A 22,830-nucleotide genomic window follows, 5' to 3' on the forward strand; every position below is an offset into this window, starting at 1 on the left:
TGCTGAGATGGATTCACAGAGTTGGTTTGATTTGCATTTCCCTGATGGCTAAGACTGATGAGCCTTTCACTATGTCCTTCTCAACCATCTATGATTCCTTTATTAAAAATCTCTGTTTTGATCTGTAACCCACGTGAAGCAAGGACAACACTCCCCCATTACTGGTGGGAGTGCAAGCTTGCACAGCTACCTTGGAAATCAATATGGAAGTTTCCCAGAAAATTAGGAATCAATCTATCTCAAGACACAGCTATACCATTTCTGGGTATATACTTAAAGAATTCTCTACTACTCTCTCCTCCAGCCCGGCAAGATGCCCAAGGGAAAGAAGGCCAAGGGGAAGAAGGTGGCCCCGGCCCCCGCCGTCGTAAAGAAGCAGGAGGCTAAGAAGGTGGTGAATCCTTTGTTTGAGAAGAGGCCTAAGAACTTTGGCATTGGGCAGGATATCCAGCCCAAGAGAGATCTCACACGCTTCGTCAAATGGCCCCGCTACATTAGGCTGCAGCGGCAGAGGGCCATCCTCTATAAGCGGCTCAAAGTTCCTCCTGCCATTAACCAGTTCACCCAGGCCCTGGACCGGCAAACAGCTACCCAGTTGCTTAAACTTGCCCACAAGTACAGGCCAGAGACAAAGCAGGAGAAGAAGCAAAGGCTGCTGGCCCGTGCTGAGAAGAAAGCTGCTGGCAAAGGAGATGTCCCGACTAAGAGACCACCTGTCCTTCGAGCGGGCGTCAATACAGTCACCACTTTGGTAGAGAACAAGAAGGCTCAACTGGTGGTGATTGCCCACGACGTAGACCCCATTGAGCTGGTGGTCTTTCTGCCTGCCCTGTGTCGGAAGATGGGGGTCCCCTACTGCATCATCAAGGGAAAGGCCAGGCTGGGACGGCTAGTCCATAGGAAGACGTGCACCACTGTTGCCTTCACACAGGTTAACTCGGAAGATAAGGGTGCTCTGGCCAAGCTGGTGGAAGCTATTAGGACCAATTACAACGACAGATATGATGAGATCCGCCGCCACTGGGGAGGCAACGTCCTGGGTCCTAAATCTGTGGCTCAGATTGCCAAGCTGGAAAAGGCAAAGGCCAAAAAACTCGCCACTAAACTGGGTTAAATGTACTGCTGAGTTTTCTGTACATAAATATAATTACAAACCTTCCAAAAAAAAAAAAAAAAGAATTCTCTACTATACCATAAGGACACTTGCTCAACTATGTTCATAGTAGTTTTATTCATAATAATTGTCAGAGACTGGAAGCAATTTAGATGTTCCTCAACCAAAGAATGGATAGAAAAAGTGGTACATTTACACAATGGAGTATTGCTCAGCTGTTAAAAACAATGACATGAAGTTTGTTGTCAAGTGGATGGAATCAGAAAAGATCACCCTGTATGAGGTAACCTAGACCCAGAATGATAAACATGGTCTGTACTCACTTATACATGGGTATTAGCCATAAAATAAAGGAGAACCATGCTACAATTTACAGAACCAAAGGTGTAACGAGTCTTTTTCTGTTCCACCAGCCAGCTCCCAAATAACAATACGGAGACTTATTATTAATTATGAAAGCTTGGCCTTTAGCCTATGCTTGTCCCACTAACTCTCATAGCTTAAATTAACCTGCTGTTATTAATCTGTGTTTTATCATGTTTCTTTTTGCCTTCCTTTCTTTCCGTATGTCTGTCTCCCTCCATATCTCATTGGCATCTCCTCTGTTTCTCCTACTTCCTTTCTCTGCCTGGAAGTCCAGCCTATGGTACTGGCCATTCATCTCTTTATTTAATCAATCACAGCAATATAACACAGTGTATAAATATCCCACAGCACAGTGAAGCTAAGTAATCAGGAGGGCCCAAGAGTGGCACATGAATCCCACTATGAAGGGGAAATGGAATAGATGTCACAAGTGGATGGTGGAGGAGTCTAGATAGGAGGGTAGGGATGGGGGAGAATAGAGGGAGAAAATACTGGAAGAGACAACTGGAACAGGATGGTATTTCTGGGATAAATTAGAAACCCAGTGCAATGGAAGATCCCAGAAATCTATGAGGGTCACCTTAGTTAAGACTCCTAGCAATAGAAGATATAGAGCCTCAACTGGTATCTCCTGTAACGAGGTAAGACTTCCAGTAGAGGGATTGGAATGCCAACCCAGCCACAAATCTTTCAACCAACAATTTGTTCTGCCTATAACATGTGCTGGGGTAAAGGTGGTGCAGAAATTGTAGGAGTGATCAACCAATGACTGGTCCAGCTTGAGATCCAAACCATGTGAGGGAGTCCACCTCTGATGCTGTCTGGAGGACCAGGACCCAGAAGATGGATAGCCCAGAATGAAACAAATTGGGGCCTAGCCCGCCTGTCATCAAAGACAACAGCAGATGGAAACAGATGCAGAGACCCAGAGCCAGGCGCTAGGTGACCCTCATGAAATCCTGCAGAAGAGGGGAAGAAAGAGTTGTAGGAGCCAGAGGGGTCAAGAACACCTCAAGAAAGCCCACAGAATCAACTAACCTAGGCTCAAAGGGACTTACAGAGACTGAACCAACAACCAGGGAATCTTCATGGGACTGACCTAGGCCCTCTGCACATATGTTAAAGTTGTGTCTTCTTCTGGAACTCCTAACCATGGGAACAGGGGCTGTCTGTGACTCTATTACCTGCTTCTTGGATCCTTTTTTCCTACTGGGTTGTCTCATCCAGTCATCATAGAAGAGGAGATGCCTGCTCTTGGTCTATATCCCATGGAGGGCTGCCTTTTTCTGAAAAGTAATAGAGGGAGAATGGATGGGTAAAGTAAAAGTGTGGGAGGGATGGGGAGGAGAGTAGGGAGGGGAAACTGGTCAGGATGTAAAAACAAAATAAAACAGCCAGAACCTGGAAACAACCTAAATGCCCCTCGACCGAAGAACAGATAAGGAAAATGTGGAACATTTACACAGCATAAAAAATTAACAGCATCTTGAATTTTGCAGGGAAACGGATGGAGCTAGAAAACATCATTTTGAGTGAGGTAACCCAGACCCAGAAAGATAATTATCACATGTACTCACTCATAAGTGGTTTTTAAACATAAAGCAAAGAAAAACAGCACACAAACCACAATCCCAGAGAACCTAGACAATAATGAGATTCCTAAGAGAGACTAACATAGATCTAACCTACATGGGAAGTAGAAAAAGACAAGATCTTCTGAGTAAATTTGGAGCATGGGGACTCTGGGAGAGGGTTGAAGAGGAGGGGAGAGGAAGGGAGGGGAGCAGAGAAAAATGCTCTATAAAAATCAATAAAATTAAAAAAATGTTCTACAGAACAAATTGCTCAGAGAAAAAGAAAAAAAAGAAAGAAGTGCAAGTGAAGGGGTGGAGAGTTAGCTCAGCAGTTAAGAGCACTGACTGCTCTTCCAGTGGGTTCAGATCTGGTTCTCAGCACCTACACAGTGACTCACTACTTTCTGTAATTCCAATTTCAGGGCCTTCAATGTCCTCCTTTGATTTCAAGAGTCATTGCACAAATGTAGTGCACAGTTTTTGTACAGGGAAAATGCTCACATGTAAAATAAAAATAAATACATGGAAAAACAAAACAAAATAAAAATAAATAAGGAAAATACAAAAAATTCACCCACATCATACATAAAATGTATTAGGACTTCATTGTTCCTGGTTGCATAGCATCCCATTGCATGAACATATGATCTTACTTATCCACTGATCATTTGGTGAACATTTCAGTTGCTTCCATTTCCACACAATTAGGAAGACTGCTGTACAAACCCTAAGCTCTTGGGTAGGTAAATGTCTTCAATATTTTGGGGGTGGGGTTGCTGGGATATTTGGAATCCATGATTAACGTTTTAAGGAAATGCTTTCTCTACATCCTTCCTAACCCTCGTTACTGTATCATTGTGAAAATGCTTATTTATCTTAGTATGTGTGAGGTGGCATCTCATTATGGCTCCCATTTGCCCTACTACTGATGGAACTGGATGCTTCATTCAATGGGAGTGCTTCTTGACCACCTGTATACTTTCTTTATGTAGATGTGAGCAATTACCCATTTTAATTGTGCTATTTGAAACCAGGGATCGTGCATGATAAGTTGTGTGTACTTTTAACCCTGAGAGAAATTCAACCTTGGCCCCAGGAGCTCTTTTTGCATTGTGGTTATTAGTCCCTCATCAGATTAACAAACAGCAAATACATTCTCCATTTGTATAGACTGTTATTCAACAATCTTAATAGCATCATACACAGCATAAATGTTTTTCATTTTGATGAAATGTTGCCTTTTGTCGATTATTATTTTTGGTGTCATCTGTCTTTTAACCAAAGACTACCAAGATTTGTTCTTCTATCTTTCTGAAAGAGACTTAAGGCGGGTGTACATCCTACATCTAACTTTACTGCGTTCTGTGGAGAAACCCCAGTTGTCTCACCATAATCTGTAAAAAGACTCTCCTTCTTCCACTGAGTTTTTTGGCAGTCTTGTTTGAAATCAGCTGAGTATAGACAGACTGGCTTCAGGGTCTCTCACTTCATTCCCAATGATGTACATTTCCAACTGTAAACTGCCCTCGTTGCTGCAGCTCTGGAAATCCTTGTCCTAGAGAGTCCAGACTCCCCATTTTGTTTTCCTTTTCCTGTTAAGATTTTTCTGGTCTCCTTGCACTTCAATGTGAACTTCAGGATCATGTACCATTTTCTGCAGAAATGAAAGGTAAGATTTTGAGAGATTATTCTGCACCTGTATTGACATCTGTATGGGACTGGGTTCCAACCCGCACCCAGAAAATTAGTTCAATTAGCTTTGATTATTCATATCTCTGAAATGTCTCCATTCCATGTAAATTGTTTATTTAGCTCTTTTGACATATATCTTTCTATGGTTTGTATATCCTTGTTGTTTCTCCCTTTTTATTCATTCTTTGAGAATTATTTCCCATCATGCACCATGGCCACACTCACTTTCCAGTTTTATGTCTGCCTTTCGACCGTTGTGATCTCCTTCCACAAAAATCCAAAGCTAAAAGTAAGAATTAAAAAAGAGACAGGTACAATTTGTGTTGTCTGTATATTCATTGGAACACGATCAAACTCTCAGTGGCCTTCCCCTTAAATAGAACTGAGTCCTTCCCCTCCTACCCCAATACCAAAAGCCATCAATTATAGAGAACTAACTTCAGAATCCTAATCACCTGTATACTTTCTTCATGTAGCTGTGAGCAATTACCCATTTTAATTGTGCTGTTTGAAACTAGGGATTGTGTGTGATAAGTTGTGTGTACCTTTACCCCTGAGAGAAATTCAATATTGGCCCCAGGAGCTCTTTTTTGCATTGTGGTTATTAGTCCCTCATCAGATTAACAAACAGTAAATACGTTCTCCATTTAAAACTTTTAAAGAGTTTTTCAATTGCTTCCCATTTAGGTTGTTACTTTTTAGAGTGGGGGTAGGGGTTGTCACAGAAATCTTCCCTGTCCCCTCTTTCTCAGCTGTGCATCTGCAGTCAACAATATCACGGCAAAAGTAGTTTCCTTGCTCTTTAGAGTCAATAAGAGCATACACCCGTGGGCTTCCTCGTGGTTTCCGGTGACAGCACAGACCATGATCTTGTCCCCTAGCTACTATAGGATCACAGACTCAGACCAGGCCCCTGGAGGCAGCCTGAACCGTGGACATCAATATGACCTGAGGTGGCAGTGCAGGCCACTCATTTGAATATGGTCTCTGTTGTAGCACAGCCCAGACGTCAACATGGCTTTAGATTGCAGCACATACCACAAACATTTGCAAGGTCTTCGGTGGTAACACAGGCCCCTGACATCAGCACAGAGCCGGGCTGCATCAGGACCACAGATCCAGACACGGCTCTCAGCAGCAGCACAGTGGGTGTCACCTTGGCCTTTTCTTTAGGGTTAGTAGTCATGTTCCTTCCTCTCTTGTTCGTTTTGGTGCCTGAGTTCATCTCCTGTTTTAAACTACATCAGCTAAATCTTTTAAAGAGTAAACTTGCTTGTTCTTTCCATGATTTTTATGTCAGCATTGCTATTGTTCCTTTCCGTTGATATCAGTACTTTGGAAATTAAACCTACATATTCATCAAGTCTTCTAGCCTCCAGCTTCTCCCATACGACCAAAAAGAAAAAGATGGTCCTCACACATCTATCTCTTCCTTGACACCCAGAACTCACTGTCTGGAATTTGGGTTAGTCTCAGCCATGTTCCATCACTGGTCACACAGCCACATAGCCCACAATGCTGGATGATAAGGGCCTAAGGGACATGCCGGGAAGTCAGTGTTTAAATGCCAAAAGTACACTGGTGTACATTTCCCACTGGTTTCCCTATGGCTCTTGCTCCATGAATGCCAGTACGTTCTCCTTTATCCCATGGTGCACGGCCTAGTTTATACAATGACCCAGTTCTACTGCTGCCTATACTGGCAATGGCAAGCACGCACTAGCTTGTGTATAATGGCCTCGTTCTTCCCTGCCCACGGCAAATGTCGAAAACCAACTTATTCATCATTTTAAGTAATCTCCGGTGACCTTAAATTGTTCTTAAAAGAGGGCCGAACACTTTCAGTACTACTAACACTCATCACTGTATTAGCAAAAGATAGCCTAGAATTTTCTGATTCCTACCATTTATATTAACTCAAATCACAAAAGTACTTACTACACATCCACAATAAACTAAAAATAGTGCAACTTCTAAAAATAATGGGATACTTTGAACAAGGAGAATGGACACCCGTGCATCAACATATCCAACCTGGGTCTCATGGGCCACGTGGAGCCCAGCATTATTGTGAGTGGGAACTAAAACAAATATATTTCAAACATTTTGTGACTGGTGTACATGAGTGCGTGTGTGCATGTGTGTATGTGTGTGTGGGGGGTGTTATCTATGATTTGATTGAATGTAAACTTCGTAGTAAACAGCATCACAACACCTAAAGGTTGAGCATGACAGATGCTTACAAATAGATTATTGGAGTAAAGAAGCCAAATATTGATGCACAGTTCTAAAACCTAATCGGCTTGTGCAATTAGACATCAGGATAATGGTTACCTTTGGAAGAAAAATAGGAGGAATCTTCTATATAGTTCCTAGGTGAGTAAGTGTTACTCTGTTTTGGTTTTTCATCTGAATGTTCTGCATATGGGTTCACTGAGTTTGATACGTCATGTGATATGTGAATCTGTGTATTTATGTTGTAGTTCAGTGATCTGTTTTAATAGTTTGAGGTGAGTTTCTCACAGGGAAACAGGATGCTTTCAGTTTGGATGCCATGTATTATCTCATTGAATTCTGTTGGATTGAAGATATAAGAACACAGCAGAACATGCTAAGTATGCTTGCTGTTTCTTTTCTATATTTCAGTATCCAGTCCCTGCTAAAATTCTACTACCTTGGGCATCTGATTCTGTAACTACCCTCTGTCCACAGGATGAGTCAATCAGTAAACAGTGGAATAGAAGTTCCTATTCATAGACTCATGGATTCTGACCTGAGTGCGGTGAATAAATAGGCTCTGCCTTTTAAATATGGTAATATGTTTTTATTGGAGGGGAACATTGAAAGACTTTTATAATACTTGAAAAGAATTGAAAAAAATATGCAGAGACATGATCCTTAATTCAGATGGATGTTTTCAATTATGAAGCATTTTCTGGATTGTCATAATAGAATTTGTCTGTCCTGTAGAGCGCTCCAAAGAAGACTTATTTGATGTACCGGCCACTTGAGAGATGGCCAAAGTACAACATACAGAAATCCTTGGTGTTTTGAGTGTCTATTCTTCTAACTAACCAAGTTAGCCTCTGCCCCAGAGCTGCAGACACTACCAGGTGTCCAGGCTGAATGGTGCTGAGTGAATGTGTTAGATTTCATTTCCTCCTCGAATCCACGCAAAAGATGATCTGCCAATGCTAGTCAGGGAAGAGAAAAATACAGAAGGCTAAAGGGAGGAGAAATGAGGCAACGCAGGACAAAGCCCATCCTTAAATTCCTCTGAAGGGAGGGAAGCAAATGAATGGAAGAGGAGGAAAGGGAAATTATAAAAATGAATGTGTGCCCAAGATCCATCTGGAAGCCAGACACTCAGTGTGTGGGCAGAAAATTCTCTTCTGCTCCAGGTGCTGTGTCTCTGGGAGTTGTGTGTCTGTGTCTGCCCTTCCCTTCTTACCAAACCACAAGCCCGTCCTATACCTCTATAAGCAACTCGCCCAGGACATCTTGCTTGATATTTGAAACTACAACTACAAACTCAACTGATATCATTATTTGCCTCCAACCATAATCTTTAAAACAAAATAAAACAAAAAAGTGCTTATTTTTATTTTATGTATATGAGTTTTTTGATTGTATGTACATATGTATATATGCATGCATGCATATTCCCCGAGTTGGTGCCTGATGTTTGCAAACAGAAGAGGGTGCTAGATACCCTGTTGTCCCAACTGTAATCTTATTAGTGGGATTATAGTGTGTGTAACTTTGAAACTTGAACGTGCATTTCCAGATTATCAGCAGTGATAGACAAAATGGACAGATGTGAATTTCCATTCTATTGCCACAAGTTAGATAAATAAACAAGACAGTCGGTTTCGCCAAAGTAGGTTTCCTAGTCTGTCAAATGACACACACATACACGCACACCATACCACACCATGCACACACTCCTTTCTAGGTAGAAGACACAACGCTGAGGGATGAATGTGTGGCAGTCACACATGGTTCTGGCCCTCATGGAGTTTATCATCTCTCTGTTCGATGTCAGACTTCAATAATCACACAAATAAATACAGTGGTACATTGTGCTGAGTTACGTGAAGTGATGAATTTTTGAAGTAGTATTAAATGGGTGGAAATTAGAGAAATGAAGCAAAGAATAGCAAGAATATTGAGCATGAGGATTTCCTGAGTGTAGGCTGTCAAGTAAACTGGGGAGTGCCCTTTAGAAGAAGAGAGAGCATCACTGAATTTTGAGGAGAGCAATTATAACTCTCTAGCTGTAAAAGTCAAATAAAATGAAAAGATTTTCAAAAAGTTCAATCAGTGGAAGCAAATAAATGATTACTGACAAAAATAAAATGAAAAAGAAACAACAACAAATAAAACAGAAAAATGCCTGAGCTTCCAAGAACAAAATAAATAGCGTAAAAGGAAGCTGAAGAAAATGAAAATATCACCAGGAAAGCTGGCAAAGCAGAAGAGTCAGGGTGGTGTAGCATCTGAGAGCATCTTCCTGAGGTGGGATTATTTCCTCTTTGAGAGGCAGACTGATGCAATCTTCTGTATAAATGGTCACGTTCTTGTTTGTGTGTTTCTCTTTTAAGACAGGGCTTCCTGGCTGTCCTGAAATTAGCTCTCTTAGATCAGGCTAACCTTGACCTCACAGAGGGATCCTCCTGTCTCTGCCTCCCGAGTGCTGGGACCAAAGGCATGCGCCAGCAACTGCCCAGCTTGTCACTTTTTAAATGCATGTTTAGGAAAGATGCTTTTGTCCATATCTTTTCATCCTATTTTTTTTATTTATAAGATAGTATCGTCTAAAAAGAAAAAAAGAAAGAAAACCCACCTAAAACTGAGTGCATTTGTCTTTCCTGGCACAGAGGTTAAGTGTCAACCAATTGTCACTTGCTTCATTTTGTTCCCAAACTCCCAAGGCAGTGGTTCTTCAATAATGACGTCTTGCAACATTTAGTTAATGCTACCTGACTCTGTAACACATGCTGAGGAGTTTCTTACTGGCTAATTCTGAGCAGCAATAATATCTCTCTGATCTTCTCTAGGCGCCCATCCTAGGTTGGCATCTAACCACACAGAATAGCAGACACAAAAGAATGAGGAAGCAGAAAGAAATGTGTCATCTACAGTGAATATTAGAAGCCAATCCCAAGAAGGCAAAGGAAAAATAAAAGACAGCATCATGAAACCTGACTTTAGTTTCCAGAATAACAACAGTGTGGACTTCTCAACTAAGCAACCAACCTGGTTGGGTTGACTTAAAATTAGTCTGTGACTATTATAAATAAGGCTGAACATAGTTCAGCAAATGTCCTTGTGGTATGATTGAGCATCTTTTGGGATACCAAAAGTGATATTGCTGGATTTTGAGGTAGGTTGATTCCCAGTTTTCTGAGAAACTGCCATACTGATTGCCAAAGTGGTTGTACAAGTTTGCATTCCTGCCAGTAATGGAGGAGTGTTCCCCTTACTCCACATCTTCTCTAGCATAAGCTATCATTGGTAGTTTGAACTTAGCCATTCTGACAGGTGTAAGATGGTATCTCAGAGTCATTTGCATTTGCATTTCTCTGAAAGTAGGTGACTGTTGTATGGCTGGGGCTGACTGTGGGGCCACTGGCAGTGAGATCAGGATTTATTTCTACTGCTTGTACTGGCTTTTTAGAACCCATTCTCTTTGGAAGGACATCTTACTCAATCTAGATATAGTGGGGTGGGGTGGGAGGTTCTTCTATCTATGCGTTACTTTTGTTGGTTAATGAATAAAGAAACTGCTTTGGATCTATAGCAAGGTAGAACTTAGGTAGGCAGGGAAAGATAGACTGAATGCTGGGAAAAAGAAGGGTGGAGTTAAAGAGAAGCCATGGAGCTGCCTCCAGAGTCAGATACGCTGAAACTTTGCCAGTAAGCCATTGCCATGTGGCGATACACAGATTAATAGAAATGGGTTAAATTAATATGTAAGAGTTAGCCAATAAGAAGCTAGAGTTAATGGGCCAAGCAGTAATTTAAATAATACAGTTTCTGTGTGATTATTTTGGAGCCAGACAGCCAGGAACAAAACAAGTGGATTTATCCAACAGTGGGGAGGGACTGAAATCTGCCTCAAAGCAATGTGCTAGGTTAGGTGCTAGGCTTGGTTGACTCCCCATGGAAAGCTTTACCCTCTCTGAGGAGTCGATGGGTGGGTTGGATGGGGTGGAAGGTGAAGAGAATGGGAGGAGGGGAGGGAGTGGGAACTGGGATTGGTCTGTAAAATGAGAAAAGATATTTTTTAAATAAATAAATAAATTTTAAAAGTCTGTAAACTTTAAGTCATCAATGTATTTGAGAGGTTATCTGTTTGACTCTAAGCATAAAAATAGTTCTTTTCAACCAAGGAATACGTCATTAGATCAACTAAGAAAATACATTCCTTTTGTAATTCATTGTTTTATAGGCTGTTTGCCATAACTATATATATATATATATATATGCACATACATATTTATATACATATTTGAATTTCAGGTTAATGATAGTCTTTTATATGCACAGTCCAGATACTTCACAGAACATGCACACAGTAAGATTTCACTGTTTCTCTGAAGTCCAAGATTATCTGAGTACCTCCATATTTGTCTGCTGAACAAGGCAGCTCTACAAACATAGGGAGTGACTTTCATGTTCAGTGAAACTCTGTCAATCTTTAAAAATTAGAATTGCTTTGGGGATGTAACATTAGTTTTGGATGTGGCTTGTAGGTGGTACTTTATGGTAAAGGCGTAGATAGTGGAGGGGTGCGAAGAAAGGCAGTGAACTGGGAAGAACAGCTGTGTGTTTAGCTCAAGGGAACAGAGTTGATGCTGGTGAAAGCTCATGGATATTGCGTAATTCATTTTACAGCATTGCTATTTTTACACCAAGAAATCATCTGAGATGGTTTCATCAGATCGTGTTTATGGCAGAGGTATTTTCCTTCTCCATAGAGATCTTTCGTTCCATCATCTGGTTTGTTTTTCCAAATTCTTTCAAAGTCCAGTCTGTCCCACCTTGAGATGTGAAGAACACCTCCAGATTTATTAACTGTTCTAAGTAGTTCACTAAAAGTCATCTTTGGCACAATTGGAAACAGTAGTTACTTTGATGCTGAGAATGTTAAAGAGAGAAGTCATAAAAAATGAAGCATACACACCTTTTGCATTTTATTTTCGAACACATGAATGTTACTCTTTTGATGTGGGGCCAAGACCTTTTCTTTAAGTGTGGATCCCTGAGTTCTGCCTCTCCATTAAGTGGCATCTCTCATTTCCATCTGCAGTCTCTATAAAATGGAGTGAGAATTTAAAAATGCTTTTAGAGTAATTTGATAGTGGAAGACTCTGCGCTTTGACAGACAGTTCCCACATCGTCTACACTGCTTCCAACAAGATTGTTTTTATCTGTGTTACTAAATCTTTTTTAAGCATTCAATGTAATTCCTTACATAAAATATTTTTATTAATATTCCCAAGCATTTTCGTCATGTTGTGTGATCTAGGGCAAGCGAGGCTGCAGTGAACAGACCAGCTGCTGAGGTGGTATCAACATTTTACTTCATTTTCCTCAACTGAAGTGAAGCCCACATTCTGCTTCATAGGTTCATCCTAAAGTTGGTGGCCATAAAATGATTTACCAAAATATTTAGGCAATTGAGTCTTCCCACAGGATTTGCCACTGAAAGATGGGGACTAGATCAAATAATTTCTCATAATTGTCTTCGTATAAAATTTAGATTGTTCTATGAATACCATTGTCATAATTAGATTTCTTTAAAAGTCCAATTTTTTATTCTCCAAAAATTATGTTGTGTCCAGAGAAAGGTTTTGTTTTTTTCTTGCAACTGTTTTTTCCCTCTTTTCTTATGCACTTTGACAGTGGGCATGGTTAAAGGAGACACAATATAATTATTGAAGAACCCAGGAAGGTCCCTAGGAGGGTAATCAGCAAGTCATATTGGAGCTAAATTCTCAGGTAAATTATTCTCAGTCCTTTCATTGAGACTATTTTTAAGACTATGTCATCTTATTTTCCTTGTGATATCCACCAGAATAATGCAGGAAAGACACAGCTACAATCATAAAAAACATTGTTTAGTTTTCCGTCCCCGAAAATTTGCTTCTTTTAGCCATGTCTCTTCTCAAGCAAAGAAAGCCCATTTCATAACACAGCAAAGCCCTTTCTGCTTCCAGTATTAAACTCAGTTTCATAGGCCAGGTTACAGACCCAGTCTGTCTTCTTTATAAATGTAAAATTTTCCATTAATTTTTTAGGATGGAAGGTTAAATTGATCTGTTTTCCTTGTGACTAATTTTCAATAGAGTCACAATTTTCAAGTAACTTTTGAAAAAGTTTCTTACATAGACTTTCTGTTTAAATGTCCCTTTACAAAAATAAAAGAGATTCATTGTTGGGATGATGGATTTTGCTTCTTGTTCAAAAAGACAGAGCGCTCAGGGTGGGGTCTGGCCATTTCCTGCCCCAAAACACAAGTGTAAAGTTTAGCCCTGTTACAGCCTAAACAACTGGACAAGCTGCCTTTAACCACAACAGCAAATAAAGGTGATTCCCAACAGGGGGTTTAAGGAAAGGGGCTTGGTTTAATTTCCCTTTAATGAACAGACAGTTTCTCTAACTGGAAGCATGGTCTCATTGCAGAACTGTCAGAATATGCATGAGTGTGCATTCCCTTGGCTGCAACAAAGGAACTTGGGTAGAGACTTACTGGCTTCAGGCCAGACCCAGGTTACAAGCTCCCTTCTTTTTCTTTGACTATGTCTGAGTTGGTTTTCCACATCAAAGATGAAGTTGATATTTTTTCTGGCTATTTTATGCTACTTAGACTATATTTTAAATTGTAATTATTTAGTACTGGCTTATTAGAAGGTAAGCTTTCTGTATGGTGCTGTAAGCAGTTGAGCAAAGGATTCTGTCTGATTTGTCATAGTATCTCCAAGGAGCTGAGTTAGCAGTGATGGATACAGGCACTAAGATGTGGTAGTTCTTGCTATCAGAGTCTAACGAAGAAAATGAAGGCATAAATAAAACTGCTTTGCCTGGAAAATTTAAAGCATTAAAAATCATTATGTGTACACACAAACACATGGTGCCCATGCAAGTGTACCACTTTTCAAAACAAACTATATAAATTTTTAGTTCATAGACTTGCAGCATATTACATATTAATTTCGGACACATTCTTTTTTAGTAGTTTGTAGAGTTTCCTGCTGCTGACATTCCCTAAAAGGTACTTCTAATTCCTACTCCAGATCAAATTTGTAAGTCCCCGGGACTACCCCTGACCTAGAGGGTTGGCCCAGGAATAGAACGTGCCTCAAGGAGGACCAATCCAGCACTGAGAATTGAATGCTATGGAGCTCTGGGTTCTTTATACCTAATGCAATCCAAATCTTACACTAGTCTTGTGGTGCCGTCTTCTTCAAGGGCTTTCATACTGGCGCGAGCAAAGAGTCTTTAAACCTCCAATGGAAAAAAAGGCGTTAGTCTTAGTAAGTGAATGGGATCAATGGAAAATTCATTTAAAAAGTCTTTACTGCATGCATAGTCCATGTTAGTGGCTGTTAAAAGCAGTCAGTAAAAGACAAACAAGGGGTTTATCTTTCCCATCAGGGGCAGTCATGGTGAGAAATAATCGTAACACAGAAGTAGAAGCTAAATTAAGTTTAAAAAGCATGAGCAGGTGTCATATGTAGAGATGCCTAGATCTGCATAGATTGTGACCTTTTGCTACTCTGAGGACTCTATGTCTCATAAACATAACCGTAAACCAAGGAAAACACATCTAAAGATTTGGTGTCTTTTCTTCTCATGATTAAAAAAAAATGCTTAGTGAAAGTTGAGGTGACATCCCATCACTGAGTTTGACACTGATTTCTTCTTTTGTTTAGATTTACTCTCTCCTTCATTTTGAGTTAGTGAGCTGAAGCAGTAACTCCTGTAGGATTCTGTACAGAATACCTGAACTGCGTGGCCTCCAAACATCAGGATTGATCTTCACTGGCTTCTCAAAGAGGGTGGTCTCATTCATTGAGAAGTCCCAGACTGGGAAACCCTGGGGTGATGGGGAGTGCTTTTGGTCTCTGCACCTCCATTTGTCCTGTTTTACTGGAATATGAGCCTCAGTTAGGCAGCTGGGGCATGTGTATTAGCAGGGGCGAAGGAAAGTTTCTTCCAGAGAGATCCCGTTTCTACCATTACCACTTTCCTAGGACTTACTCAGCACCCCGGCTCCAGGAAGATTTATGAGCTGCTTAAAGCATTCATGTTTGCCTGTTGCTGATCACTGGAAAGGCAAGGGTGAGAACCGGATTGTTAGCAGTCAGGGGATCCTCTGTTCAGGGCAGTGGGCTCTGAAAGTTCTCCTAGGTTTAGCTGTATATGCTTGCTCTCACAGCTTCCTTGGAGGTATACACAGATTTCTTTCCTCCTGGGCTTCATTTGAATTCACCAAAGCTCAGCAAGTGTGCTTGGGAGAGTTAGAAGTAATCATGCAAGTTTTATAAAAAGCCATCTTTGTGGAGATACTCATGGTGTACGAGCTACGTGTCCGTATGGTCACGCTTGATTTGCTGGCTCACTTGTCAGTCATGCACCTATGGACCTTACAATTTTTAGATGTTCAACACAAAGAGGCCAGGATTTAGGTCTGATGCTAGAATTTTAATATGTATTGTTTAATTTTTATGAACTCATGTTTAATTCTATATAATTTATTAATTTACTATTTTGAAACAGGCAGTGAAAATTATGAGCTGTATGTATGGGGAATATCAAAACAAATAAAGTGAAAAAAGGCCAAAAATATCTTAAGATTCAGTGAAAGGAACTCATTTGCATACAAATAATACAAGGATAGAAGAAAATGCGGTCAGGATATAAAACAGGACAAGGAAGTTTTCTAGTTTTGGACTTCCAAAGTGTAACAAGGGGTGACTGTTACTAAGAACAAGTTGTGGGGGGGACTTCCTTTCAACTGTGACTAGGAAGTAGTCTAAGACTTCTCAAGACTTAGTCTCTTACTCGGTAGAGCAAGGAATCCAAGATCTGAAACTCAGAGCTGTGTATGAGCTGCTAAGTTCAGGTATGGCCATTTTACTAGGAAGGCATCGGGAACAGTGGTTTTAAGAACTGAATCCCAAAGAATCCATATGCATTTTGCTTTGTTATTGATACAAAATACCCAGAAATGAAACAATACTAATACATAGTCCCTGTGTAGATGCAAAGTCAGCTTGTTCCTCTCACAAGTATCCCAAGTCAAGGAAAGAAGAATTCAAAGCCGTTCCTTTTCTGTATTCACGCAGTGGCCATTCTCTAACCCCGCGTTCCCTAGGTTAGTTAGCAAGTCCCCTTTTGTCTTTCTTCACTAGTTAAAGATGAGGCGTATCCAGACTTACATACTTTGTGGCTTTGGCTGCACTCTGAACATGACAACCAGCAGACATTTGTACCGAGTCACTCTATAAATATGCAAATCCAGAGGTTTCGAACAATTTCATCTCCCTGTTTCCACACTCCAGATCACTCTTGTTTACGAGCTAAATGGTTTCCATTGGAGGAAACATTTTTCTTTTCTCCATCCCAGCCATCTAACAAGCACTGATGACCTGGGGCATCTACTTCTGAATATTGCCTTCTTTACTTTATCTTTTGGTTTGTACTGAGCACCAACGGACTTGGAGAAGACAGTCTTTCACCCTTCGTTTTTAACTAATAACTACGAGAATGCTTAGATGTGAGACAAATAGCAATAACTTCAGTGGAAAGACTTAAACAGTGCCATGCTTTGGGTTTTTTGATAGTGCAGCATCTCTTCTTTCTGCTTTTCCTGGTAGCAATGTCTGAATATCTAAGATATTCAGCAAGTATTCATCAAATTGAAGTGCTGTGCATGCTGTCGTCCTTTTTCTCATTCTTTGTGTGAGCTGTGACCTCTTTATTGGTTTCCCAGGAAAGAACACATGTAATAGGAGAATCGGACTCTGTAGAGGAATAAAGGTCAAATGCAGGTATGGGTATACCCAGCAACTGCTGTTTTCATGATAGAAGATCCAGTGACACAGAAAAGACGGGAGAAGTCAGAGAAAAACACATCTGAGCCTGAAGAACTATTGACCCTCAAGCCCCCATTCCTTATTTGACTGTATTGTTGCTTCATACTTTAAATACAGCTGTGTGTTCTTCTCAACCTCAGCAACAGATGCTGTCAGTCTTGAATTTGTGGGTAGATAACTAAGCGGAAGCTGGGAGAAATCTTTATTTATAACAGGCTTGAATAATTAAATTATTCATTAGCATAAAATAAATATAAAAGGAAAAAATAGTAATTAAAAAACTATGCACAAATATAAAGAAGCAGGAAAGACTAGGACTGGGTTAACTAAGTCTCTGGAAGGAGTAGGAGGCTCCATGTAATTTGACTGGGGGCTAAGTAGACAGAAAAAGGGGCTAGAGGGCTGGCTGTGTCTTGTTCTCATTGCTTATCGATAGGCTTAGAATTTAAGGCAAGAGAACACAATACAGTAATTTTAAGCATGGACAGAACTGACCAAATTAGTCTTGGCAAAGGAGGATGTTGAAATAGACAAACGATGCCAACGTGGAGAGTTTGGGAGAGTAAAAGGTTCTGTCACTTAGACACTGACAATAAACATGAGTAGATGGTGCTGAGTGTCAGAGAAAGATGGAGGGGTAGGGAGGAGTCCCTCAAATTTCTGTCTTGGACCTCTGCATATGAGGATGACTAGAGGGTTCACCTTTGTTTGTCTTTGGTACAGTGGTCAGAATTATCAAGTGTTGTTGCTCGTGATCACTCCATCTTCCTCACGAAGACCTATAGAATGTTCTATATAAGAGTTCTATTTTCTTTTGAGTAAATTTAAGAGCTACCTCTTTCCCTTTTTTTTTTGGCTCATTGTTTCTGTGAAAGCAGATGGAGGTGGGAGAAGAGATGCAGCAGCTGCAGAAGGAAGAAAAAGAACAAGAGTTTCTCTTGGAAGAAAGAAAAATAACAAGGGTTTCTCTTGGCTGTGCAGTGCATCAGTTATGAGGTGACATGTTTGATTCCTGGAGTTCTAGACTGAGCAGAATTTACTCACGAGAACATGAATGTCCCAGATAGGGGATTCTTACAGCGTACACACCGAGTGACTGGAGAATTAAGTGGTAAACGGACTCTACCCTCCTCAGACCTTGGAGCGGATTTGAGGTCTTCCATATCTGTGGGTCCCTCATTTGAACATTCAACCACTGCAGCTCTTAGGGATTTAAAATCTTACATCTGCATCGAGCCTGTGTTGACTGCATTCCATCTTTGATTCAGTCAACTATCTGTTCATACAGCAGTGAATTTGTGCGGGTCATTATGAGTCATCTAGAGATGATGACTCATCTATCTATCTATCTGGGCAGTATGAGATGAATGTATTGGGTCTGGTCACTCAGTATTGTTAGGTCAGGGAAAAGTGTATTTTTAATTACATGTTTCTTCTTTTCAGTACTTCAATTAAAAGAAATAATTACTAGTTTAAATACTTCAATCCACAGTGTGGGGAGGAAAGAAAGAGAAAGAGAAAATGGGGAAGGGGAGTGTGAATGAACATGTGATTTTTCCATTCTTTGTGGATTTGTTTGCAGACAAACTTAGATATATTTTTGCGTGTACTTGACTGCATTCTGTTTCAGTGTGTTCATGTGGGTGTGTTTGTTTATGAGAGGATGAACTAAAATTGCTTTCTTGTGAAAGTAATTCAATACAGACATGAACATATAAGTAGTGTACCTATGTGTAGGATATATTCATGAGATACAGCAGATTTCAAAAACATTGATAAACATACATCTATCATTATATGAAATTTCAACATAAAGTAACCCTCTCAAGAGTTTACAAATGAACATGTATTTAGAAATGCAGTTATTAAACCCACACTAGTATATTAGCATATGCTTATTTTTATTCTTCATCATTATAAAATTTATGGAAAAAAATCTCATAAAAGTTGTTGGCACGAAGTAAGATGGGTTTGATAGCCTTGTGAGTTTTTGATGGGGTGAAACAGGGTAATCTATGGAAAACAGTGGCTGCTTCTGGGAATTCCCACCAACGATCTCACTGCATGTGTTTCTGCTCATCAGTGAACTTTCCAGAAAACGCCTTGAAAGAAAAGCCAGAGCCAGTGGCCACTTAGGACAAGAGGCTTATGTGAACGAGTCTGTATCATTGCCTAAAAGGAAGAGGGGAATAGTGAGGGCAATGTAAAGACAGTGGACTTTGGCATCCTTTGGAATGGAGAGTGAAACAGCCTTCTCACTTAGGAGTTGCTTGGTGTTGAACTCAGTACCACACCCTTCCAAGATTTAGTTTTTTCATTGATTCAATGAAATTTGAAATCTCCGTATTTCCTTGAAAAGTGGTTGTTATTGGAGGAGCTCTTGGCAGTTAATGGCTGCTGGTCAAGGGAGAGTTAAGAGCTTTTGTGGCTATGAATGCTGATAGGTTGCCCATGCCCAGTGGATGGCACCACACCTGTTAAAATGTGGGCCACCCTAACGGGACTCAGAGGCTTATCAATAACAACCAAAGAAGATGAGAAGCTGGGAAAGAGCTGGGGATGTGGGTCCTAGAAGGAGTGGAAGGGAGGTAGCGGTAGACTGATACAATCAATATACATTGTACAAATACATGATATTTCTGATGCATAAATGGTTTTGGTTTTTTTAAAGAGTGTCTATGTGAATCAAATAAACTGGTGTAAACACTATGACTCATTGAATCTGGGAAAGATGTAAGTTTACATCAGATGCATCAGAAGCAGTGACGAAATGTAAATGACGTTGACAGAGGAACTCACTCTTCACACACTGGAGAACACACGCGTGTAGATCTTAAATCACACTGGCTGACAGATGGCTGCGCTCTCAGGGACTATATTACTATGAAGAATAGTCACAAGCTGCCATCTTCTCAGAGTCCAGGCTTCTTTCTGCCTCTGTTCCCAAAGCTCAGGCCGGTGGTGCTCAGACGAGGAGGATGCTGATGCCCTCTCTACCTCCACTCTGCTTTCAGTGCCCGCGTGAAAGAAGACGGGGTGTGCAGAGCTGCTGCTCTCCGACCCCAGCTGCTCGCGATTGCGGGAGTAGGCTTTATTTTGTGGGTGGTGTGGCAAAGGAAAGCGGCCTGAGAGATACGCACGGGAATGGGAGAGAGTGGCCTGCATCTGGGGTTCGGCTAGAACCTGAGTTCCCGGGCTGAGCTCAGTCTCTACCGTTATCTGCACCATGAAGCCAGGGTGAGCTCAGCATGATAATTAGGGCCAGTATCACATTTAAGCAATTGTCTTATTAATTACTTTGAAGGGTATGAAGCCTCAATTTCTAATTTGTGTGTAGTTTAACAGGGGGAAATGTAATCCATATGGTTCTTATTCAATTACACTTATATCATCAAATTAGACTGCCTCTCTCTCTTTTGAAGCTATATCAGAGCCAAGGAATCCAATGAGACCCTTAAACATGTTTTTAAGCCTATTTCATAAAACTGGGAAGTCATGTTTTCCTCTGAGCAAACCAATTTTCTCTCCACAAGTTTCTGGATACCTGCAAATCCTAAACTCATTTCAGTCATGCGGAAGCCAGCTTCTTCAGCTTTGGAGCAAAGTATCTTGGGCCAGGAGAATGCCCTCTCCTGTGCGGCAGGACGCTCACAGACCCTTCTGACTATGGCGGCGCTGCCCTCTCCTGTGCGGCAGGATGCTCAAAGACCCTTCTGTCTATGCCACTGCCTGCCTACTCTGCAATCCTGGATAGATTCCTCAGCAGCAGCCATTTCTAACCTACAATTCACGTGAATTCTGGGGTCTGAGGTTTTCAATGCCTTGCCACCTTATATGCTTAAAAAATAATCATAATTTTTAAAAAATAATCATATGATTCTATAATTAGTAGGGGATTAGAAGATGCTACCCTTCCATGCTATTTTGAGTTCAGGATAAAACTCTGGACTGAAACTAATTGGCTGTTTGATCTTCAGCAAATTATTAAAACTCTAGGCTATTTTTATCATCCATCACTTCTGCAGTTCCTCTTTCAGAATAATCTTTCTATCACACTTTATTCCTTGGATTTTTCTTCCTATTTTTCATCTTACTCTTCTGATTTCCTCCGCAGTAGACCTTTGCTTCTATTTTTTACCCCTTATTAATGCAGTGAATGTTTATATTGAGTCATTTCTTTTCAAAAGATTCACCTGTAAGTTTGAATTCCCATAGCTCATGCACTATTGGGAGACAGGCAGTTGTTTTTATTTGGAGATTTTCATACTACCAGTATATTCTTATATTTCCATATTCTTGTTCGTTGAATAGGTAACGGCAGTTTGTAAGAGGTGACTTTAAGGAGCCCACCAGGATAAGTGGTGGGTCTCACTATTGGCCTTAGCTGTGCTTGTCCTTAAAAGCACTGCATTAAAGTTGTTTGAAGTAACTAGGAAAAATGGAGGGGCTCCTTCTTCAGAATAATTCAGTTTGTAGGTTTGATCAGAATAAAGGTGAACAGTGGATTCTGATATTGAAATTCTTAGATAATTTATTATATCAACATTCTCAATACAATTGCATTGAGCTTTGTGAAGTAAAATATATTTTAACTGATTTATTAAGGCATTTAAAAATTGGTAAAAAATATGAAAAATAGTTCATATGATTGCCAGAGTTGCAATTAGTGAATGTATTTCTTCTAATATTCTACGAAGGAAGAAGAGATCAGACCTAGAGACCTGACTTTGGGACACAAACACTAGTTTGTCTGACTGAGGACCCGAGCTTAGGTCCCAGCATCAGGTGTCTCCCAATCCAGTTCGAGGGGATCTGACACCCTCTTCTGGCCTCCACAGGTACCAGTTCCTGCACATACAGCATATACCTGCACAGATACACAAATAGAAATGAAAAAAAGAGAAGAAAGAGTAGGTAAATTTCTCCAACACACAGTTTAAATTGGGAATAATCACAATAGCCAGGCAGTGGTGGTGCACGCCTTTAATCCCAGCTCTTGGGAGGCATAGCCAGCCTGGTCTACAAGAGCTAGTTCCAGGACAGACTCTAAACTTACAGAGAAACCCTGTCTTGAAACCCCTCCCAAAAAATAAATAAAATAAATAAATTTAGAATAATCACAATGACATGGCTCTTTCTAATACTCTTTTGGAGGCAGAGGGCAGTAGGCTAAGCACCTGTCCTATTATCTCTTCCTTATTTATTTCCCCCAGCGTCCTCTGGGTAGGAGTTATATCCTGGAGCTTTTTTTTAACTTTCTGAACTAAGTCAATATATAAACACCACACTTCTGTCCAACGTGTTTATCTATTTGCTAAATGTTCCTTCTTGGTCCATAACTCTTCTCTTCCCTGCCTTATGAAGGAAAGACGTGAGCGCACCCTCATCAATCCATGCCAGTAGGAAGGTCCCTGGGCGCACATAAAGGGAGCAAGAGGCAGTAAGGAAAGAGAGTGGAGTGGGCACTAAATCACTTAGTGCGGAACAGAAGTCGATACATTGGAGGACTGGGCTGCAGCGGGACAGCTCAGTACCTCTCTCTGTTAATGATGATTGCAACGAGGAAAGGGTTTCCTGCCCTGGGCCCCCAGCCAGTTTTACTCCTGTGTCTCCACGAATGCACGGTTCTGGAAGGCAAACGATGCTGTTCCACGCACCACACTTAGCACACCTTTGAGAGCTGTCTAATTTCCCTCTGATGGTTTTGGTCAAAGGACAGTTTTATTCATAGGGTCCTCCCGCGTACTTGGCTCGGCAAAACGTGGAGGGACGATGGCGATGAAAACTAGTTGTTTTGTTTTATTTTGTTTTGTTTTTTGATGAGGAGTTATCAACATGAACTGCAACATGAAGACTCTTAAGCTCTTTGGTGACCCAACTTTCCCATGTGTTCACCTTTACACACAACTGGTCAATTTATGCAACACTGCTTGAACAGCTTCTGTGCTTGTTTATATATGGTAAATAGTAGAGGCAT

At 40.7% G+C, this 22,830-nt stretch overlaps 1 pseudogene; it reads left to right on the plus strand.

Moving 5' to 3' along the window:
* Positions 1 to 294: 294 nt before the first annotated feature.
* Positions 295 to 1,129, plus strand: LOC148119417 (large ribosomal subunit protein eL8 pseudogene; annotated as a pseudogene).
* The last annotated feature ends 21,701 nt before the right edge of the window (positions 1,130 to 22,830 follow it).

The sequence above is a fragment of the Myodes glareolus genome, chromosome 17, assembly GCF_982192425.1.
Source record: "Myodes glareolus chromosome 17, mMyoGla1.1, whole genome shotgun sequence".
In the NCBI taxonomy this organism is placed as follows: Eukaryota; Metazoa; Chordata; class Mammalia; order Rodentia; family Cricetidae; genus Myodes; species Myodes glareolus.